Source organism: Palaemon carinicauda, chromosome 27 (assembly GCF_036898095.1).
Source record: "Palaemon carinicauda isolate YSFRI2023 chromosome 27, ASM3689809v2, whole genome shotgun sequence".
NCBI lineage: Eukaryota > Metazoa > Arthropoda > Malacostraca > Decapoda > Palaemonidae > Palaemon > Palaemon carinicauda.
In genome coordinates, this window is record NC_090751.1 from 34292235 (window position 1) to 34299834 (window position 7600).

Consider the following 7600-nt stretch of genomic DNA (forward strand, 5'->3'; position numbering starts at 1 on the left):
TGAAGATCTTGCCAGAGGTGATCGGCATGTGCTCGGCATACCTCCATGGGTTAGTATCCAAGCAAGCAGGGAGGTCCTTAACCGAAATCCGTTTCGGTTGTTTAAAACTTCCTAAGTTAGACCTGAATAGCTCGTGGGTCTCGCGAAGTTTTTTATCCATGAGGGCTTCAAGCATCTTGAAGACCTCCTGAGTGCCTGATGGGAGAGGATCCGGGGTGGCAGACGTTGAAGGAACGGATTCCTCGGTCGGTGTAGGAGTCGGTGCGGGGGTAGGAGTGGGAGCGACCTCATACTCCGAATCAGGGTATTCCACCTGATCTTCCTCATAGTCGAGCTCCTCGCCCATGAGGTTCCTCTCCGTTCCTTCCGAAACTTCCGACATACGTTCTGCGTTGTCAGAATCTAGACGGCACTCATGCATGGACTAGGCCATGACAATATCAGGTTCCACCACTATCTGGACGGTGGGAATCTGATCACTGGGGACCACTGAGTCTTTTGATGCCTTCGGAAACAGCAAGGCCCTCAAATCTTCGGTGGCGAGATACGGTCCGGTGGCGTTCTTCTGGAAGCCACGCACCCACTTGCGTAGCTTCTCCCGAGCGTTGTCCCTTGCCTCTGCTGAAGGAGGATCGTCGAACGCTTCGACCAGACGACTTTTGTAGACTGTACAGTGCTGCGGATCCCAGAATTTCAGGTTGCCTTTCTTGGCGGCGCAGGGGGCGTGGGTCCGACACACCTTGTGCCCGTAGAAGTCCAGGCGTTTCACTCCGCAGAAGTTGCTTTCGCACTTCATATACTCCTCCAGTAAAAGAAAGAGATCATGAGTACATGGAAGGCATAAGAATGACTTACATTACTCTAAGATTAAGATTAAGTAATCAAAATTTTATTTAACATTAAATAGTTCATAAGTATTATAATGTTTGAGGGTAGCGGGAAAGGAAGTAGATAGACACATACTTGTGAATCCCGCCCAGTCGGTTACCGTAACCTTATCATTAGGCAATTTCTTTTGTGGCCGAAGGACACAAAACGGAAATCCATGTGGATAAACCGTGGTGGGTAGAAGCTAAGCCTCTAACAGAAATTGCCTGCGAGGTGTATCAGGGACTGAGACCACTCAGTTCCCTGGGGTAGAAGGGTAATAGGAGACCCCGTATTAGATATAGGCTCCGGCAATCGGCCGTGCTAAGACACACAGAGTATGCTGGAATATTGTAATGTGCAAGAAGACAGCACAGCCACAGATTTAGATGGGAAGACAATACCTATATATATAAGTGGCTAAGCCATCTGGCTGCAGTGTGAGGACTCCCGGCATGTTGTCGGCAGGTATGAGAAGGGGTGCATGTCCCTTGGCGTCTCCGGAGAGTTCCGGCAGGCCGACGGAACGCCGGAGGCCGATCCAGCAGGGTGGAAGGCATCAAGACAGACACATTGAGTATCTAAGCATAATACCATCTTGGCGACCGCCGGCACAGCGGCGGGTCGCCGGCAGGTCGCTCCGGCAGCCGAAGGCTGACGGCTTGGTGAGCTTGGATCAGTTCATAAGATAATTATGTATATAGTAGTATACCTAGACCGCCGGCAATCAATGCCGGCATGTCGGCAATTAATGCCGGCACGCCGGTGGCCGGCTAGCTGATACTAGGTAAAGGGAGGGGTGGGACATCGGCTGTATGCCGACGGAAGGTGGTAGCCTCCGGCACACGGAAGGCTGACGACTTAGAGGAGGCGGGGGGGGGGGGATATTATGAAAGAGTGTCACCAGAGGTAGGGCAGTATCGCCGGCAGTAGACCGGCACCATGATAGAAAGAGAGACAGGTAAGGGGGGATTGGAGGGGTAAGACCACATACCCCTCCGGCATCCCCCCGGAGAGAATGCACTCATGAAAGGAGTAGGTACTCCTAGCATCCAATGGCAGGGGGCCGGCTGTCGGCCGGGTGCCTGGGGTAACCCAAGGGAGGGTTAGAGTACACTCAGAGGGGGAACCCCCCGCTGGACAAACCGCTGCCAGTGGCTACCCCAATAGAACACTATGAAGGGTATGTGTACCAGAGCAGCCAGCTCAGCAGGAGAGCAAGATAGCCCTATCACTCCACCCAAGGGAGGAGTTGTAGGACTAGGGACAGATGTGTATAGGCAAGCCTACACCAAAGGGATAGGTGGGGAGGGAGAAGAAGAGGGGTCTTTCATAGAGGAGGCTCTGTACAAGAACGGCCACCAAGGATAGGGAGAACGCTCCCTAGCCTAGGATAGGTAACCAGAATGAGATTGGTACAAGGGTACCGTCTCAAACTATAAAAGTACAGAACTAGCCCCCCCCCCTGCCCCAAAGCCTAACTTAAATAAGGAGTGTTAATTCCCAGGCTAGGTAGGCTGAAAGACACATTGCAGTTGCAGGAAGGGATGAGTAACCCAACCAGATGCAACTGTGGAAGGGCAGAGCCGTTCCTCTTTCTCAGTCGCAACCCTAAGAGGGGATCGTTCCCTTAGGGCAGACGATTGTGGACGAGATTCCCCTATATAGAAGGGGAAGCATGGCCACACAGAGGGAATGCCCGCAGGCAGGGGATTGAGGGAGCATTTAGGGGTTCCTACATTTAGGTTAGGTTAGAAAGGAACGCAATCAAACCGAACCCTTATAAGGTCCCTGAAGGCGAAAACACTTACATCACAGTTAATAGTATGATAAATAATGCCACAATCTTCATAACTTAACCTAGGATCACTGGAATATATCATGCATGAACACAAGTGCTAGGCTATCTAGCCTAGGGGCTAAGCTAGCGATCTAGTATGGGGTCGAACGACGACCGAGTAGTAGAGCTTTAAAACACGATATACGTAGTTCCTAGCTATGAAGACTAAATAACTAACAATATCACTTAGTTAAGAGGCCGGATAAAGCTGTTCTGGCTAGCTAAATAAGGCATGCAAAAGAACAGCGCCGCCATAAAATGGCGCGTCCGGTAGCGGCACAGCTCTGCCACAAAACACAATATATTACGAAAAGTAGAAGTTACTTTACGGCTAGAGCTTATTTAAACAATGCTGGGACCTGGTACTCAACTTTCCAGAAGAAAGCGAGGCTGAAGGTAAAGACATAACGGCGATGTAAGTCGATGAAAATCGCACAAGGGGATATCCGTCTAGAGCAAGGGGCTACAAGCAGAAGGATGAGGACGGACGTGACGTCATTTAGCAATGGCGCCCGTTTGTTTACGCTTCGAGTACCAAAAGCAGCCACGGATGAGTGTAACTGTGGAACGGCTCCCCAGTTATTCTCCACCTTTCCATATTGAAGTGTTAACTCTATATGGGGTGCAGATAGCTATGTGGCGTGTTAATACATAATACGTCCCCTGCTGATATACAATATCCTAGAGGGAAACCTTTAGGGTACTCGCACCAGAAGTTAGAATTCTGTGATAACCTGTGGTTTAATTCTCTGGGAATATCCTTGTAGTTAAATATACCCAAGGAAGCTACCGAAGGAACCTTCCATCAGGACGTCATGGCTTGAGCCCAAAAAGTACAGTACAGTGAACCCTCGCTACTTCGCGGTTCGACCATCGCGGTTCGACCATCGCGGATTCACCACTTCGCGGATTTTTTTCATAACCCATGTATATACTGTACATATATCGCGGATTTTCCGGAAATATTGAAAATACCGCGATGTGACCGATGGTGCGAGATTGGAGAAAGTAAGGAAAATTGAATCATGATTGATTTTCAATATAAATGAAACTTTGAGGAGCAACAAAGATATCATTTGTTAGAGAGATAGAGAGAGGTAAGGAATGGGAGGTAGTGAAAAGTAGCCCACAGAGAGAGAGAGAGAGAGGAGAGAGAGAGAGAGAGAGAGAGAGAGAGAGAGAGAGAGATAGGTAGAGAGAGAGAGAGAGAGAGATAGAGGGGGGTTTAAATGTAATAAACAAAAAATTTTGATAGGTTATAATTCATTGGTGCTTATGTAATATCAACTGTATACTGTAGATGGTTTGAATAAGTTAAGAAATGGTATAAATAATACTTTGTTAGTGTATTCGTACACACTCAAGAGCGGCAGCTAGATGACAGCTGATCTAATCACAGCCAAAAGTAAAAAAAAAAAAAGTCAACAATACTCGATTTTTAAAACACACCCGAAATTTAAAAACAAAAGTACACGCTTTCTTAATGTGCAATTAACTATTTAAAGAGTGGCAATTTTCTAGAATAAAATGATATTTCCCAAAAAATAGTGGTTTGCTGATGAAATCGGATGCCCTATTTTTAGCTATGATTGAAATGGATGTAGACTCGGCCTAATTATTTCGTTTCGTATTTAATTGACACTAAGAAAACTAATTTTAGTTTCTTCATCTAAATGTAAGTATTGTATAACACGAAGAGAGAGAGAGAGAGAGAGAGAGAGAGAGAGAGAGAGAGAGAGAGAGAGAGAGAGAGAGAGAGAGAGAGAATGAATCAGCTGTTGTAATCAAATGGCGTGATTTTGTTTCGTGAGAATTTCATCGCCACGACTTTAACAACAACATACTGTACTGAACTTTACAGTATTATACAGACTACTGTAATATGATAAAGTAAAATATTTGTAATCTATTTTATATGAAATGGGGCTATTTTTTTTTTTTTGTTTAAAATTTACATTTACGTACAGTATGTAAAACAACTCTCTCTCTCTCTCTCTCTCTCTCTCTCTCTCTCTCTCTCTCTCTCTCTCTCTCTCTCTCTCTCTCTCTCTCTCGTAGATTGTTTTCCTGCTTTGCTACGTATGTATGATTTTATACAGATACGGTAAATAATATTTGTAATAACATATTTTATAAAAGCTTTTACTGTAATATCATTATTTATCACTTTCATCATGCGCATTAAATTCCTTAGTTTGTTTACTGAGCGTACTTTATGACGCCGTCGTTTCAGGCGGCGTCATAAAGAAAAAAATTTCATTTGGAAGTCCTAAGAAAAATTAAGTAAAACATTAATAATAACCAAATCAACATACTGTACTGAATAATCAATATAATTGATGCAAAAACTAACCTACACACATGTGTAAATGCGTTTGTTTCTTCATTATGATCAGAGATAAAAGTAAACAAAACATTGGTTGCCATTTTTTATCGTGCTTTTTGGCGTGTTTAGGAAACGCATGATATAAAGTCGCCTTTAATATTTGTGCCTGTTTTAGTTTAGGGTACGTTAGTACATGCATTAAGTGTTCTGTAGATTAAAGGGTAGTTTGTTAACAGTACTACGTACAAGGGAAGGTTTTAAAAGTCTGAATATACATGTTAAATAAATAGGTAAATATGGTGTTACTACTTCGCGGATTTTCACCTTTCGCGGCCGGGTCTGGAACCTATCTACCGCGATAAACGAGGGTTCACTGTATATTCATTTCTTAACATCTCAAACCATAACCCAAACTTTTCTGACAACTTTTCATGTTCTGTGTGCATCTTATTATTCAATTTGGTGCATGCATATTTGTGATTTACTAACCCTATACCTACCAATCATAAGAGGGCTATAGAAGGAAACTTCGGGGATTATGAGAATGGAAAACCAAAAGTAAAACTGCACAAAAAATGAAAAAAAATTTTGAAAATAAATAACCTGTTGAGAAAATACAAACTTGATACAGGTAGTTATCAACAATACAAAAAGGCTAGATACTCAAGTTTGGATGGGATATCAAGCCTACCTGGCAAGTCATTAGCAGTCATTGCCTGGTTTCCAATGGTCCTATCATGGGTGGAGAGGAACTAGACACTAATCATATATGCATATGGTTGGTTTCTAATGCAATAGTGACCTTTAAACATCTAAATGGTAGTAAAAGGGATACAATCTATAATAGCTTTAAATTAACTAGGCTAACCTAACCTAAAGTATGGCACTCCCAACCTGAAAACTGTGGGGGAAGTTAAAATTAGTGGGATACATCCTAACGTCTGGTGTTGGGTCCTAATTTGGCCATGGGGGAGGGTAAACTGGAGTACTGGACTAACCAAACCTAAGTAGAAAACAAGGCAATGAAAATTACTGGATTAATCACTAACCAGCTAAACCTGACCTAATGTACAACCCCCTGATCCTATGTCGGCCATAAATGGCTTTGCAATGAATAAACATTGGAGAATTAATCTGATAATATATTGATTAGAAATTTTTAACATTTGCTTGTCTCCAAGATTACTCTCAGAAGCATCATAGAAATAGAAGGCCTAACCTTGGTGGTAGAAGTACAAAACTACATTATGCTACCATAGAACATAAAACTAATCAAGTTGTAAATATTTAAGATCATAATACGTGATGGTAGATTATATAAATCAACATTTAACTAGTTATATTTGCCACGTTGAAAGAAAGAAGCAACTTACTAATAAAGAAATCCTTGGTCTTCTATTAGCCAGTGAACGCAGACTTTGCAATGGAGATTATAGAGGTAATCAAGATATTATCATCATTACAACCTTTGCCATGAGACCGGCCGCCCGTCGGTTTCCTAAAGTCCTCACTTTAACTTGTTTAACAAGCGGTTCTCTTCTACGGGGATCGGAGGCGAGGACCGCTAATTGCCCTCCAAAAAATGGTTGACCTTTTCCGAGTGGGAGGTTTATTTACTTGTTTTTCAGTGTTGCCAGGTATGGGGATTTATCCCTAGATTGTTGGGAATTTTGGTTGTCTGATGGGGATATTCTGTACAAATTTATATGAAGAAAGAAAGACAAGTAAACCATTATATGGCTGCAATTAGTTTGCTTGCGCTTGTATGAAGTCTATTGACTAATTTCTTTGGAAATTGGGATTTTTAGGTTGTTTTGGGGAATTTTTATCATGAGTTTTGGGGTAATTTAAACTAAGCCATCTGGCAACACTGCACTTGTTTTCTTTTTTTTTTTAATGATGTTGGAGTCACCGGCGACATGCGGCGTCTGATGGGTTACGGGTCGTAAGTAGTCCGTGTCAATGGTGTCATCCGTCTTGGAAGGGTGGAGTCGCAGGATACCAACATGACGTCAATGTTACTATCAAAGAGACGCTTAGGCGCTGAATAGGCAGAATGAGGAATGTGTAGGTGTAAGTATGTGATGACGTAAACAGACAATTCCATGCGTATTCATGTGTTTTTAACAGTCATTTCTCCACTACAAAGAAAGCTTGTTCCAGGAGGCCCGGAGGGGAATATAATTGGTAGGCTACAGACTACTACTACTACTACTACTACTACTACTACTACTACTACAGTACTTACTTAGCTAAAAGCCTAGTTGGAAAAGCAGGATGCTATAAGCGTAAGGGGCTCCAACAGGAAAAATAACCCAGTGAGGAAAGGAAAAAATTAAAATTAAATATTTTAAGAATGGGAACAATGTTAAAATAAATATTCCATATATAAACGAGAACAAAACAAGATGAAGAAAAATTAGACAGAATATTATTATTATTATTATTATTATTATTATTATTATTATTATTATTATTATTATTATTAGCTAAGCTACAACCCTAGTTGGAAAAACAGGATGCTATACAGTAAGCCCAAAGGCTCCAATAAAGAAAAATAGCCCAGC

The 7600-nt window shown here is 42.5% G+C and overlaps 1 long non-coding RNA gene across 1 annotated transcript in view; it reads right to left on the reverse strand.

Moving 5' to 3' along the window:
• LOC137620666 (uncharacterized) overlaps positions 1-6748 on the reverse strand; it is a 58897-nt gene extending 52149 nt beyond the window's left edge. Inside the window, exon 1 of the long non-coding RNA XR_011040090.1 lies at positions 6407-6748. This is a non-coding gene — a long non-coding RNA (uncharacterized lncRNA). The remainder of the gene's footprint in view (positions 1-6406) is intronic.
• Between the last annotated feature and the right edge of the window lie 852 nt (positions 6749-7600).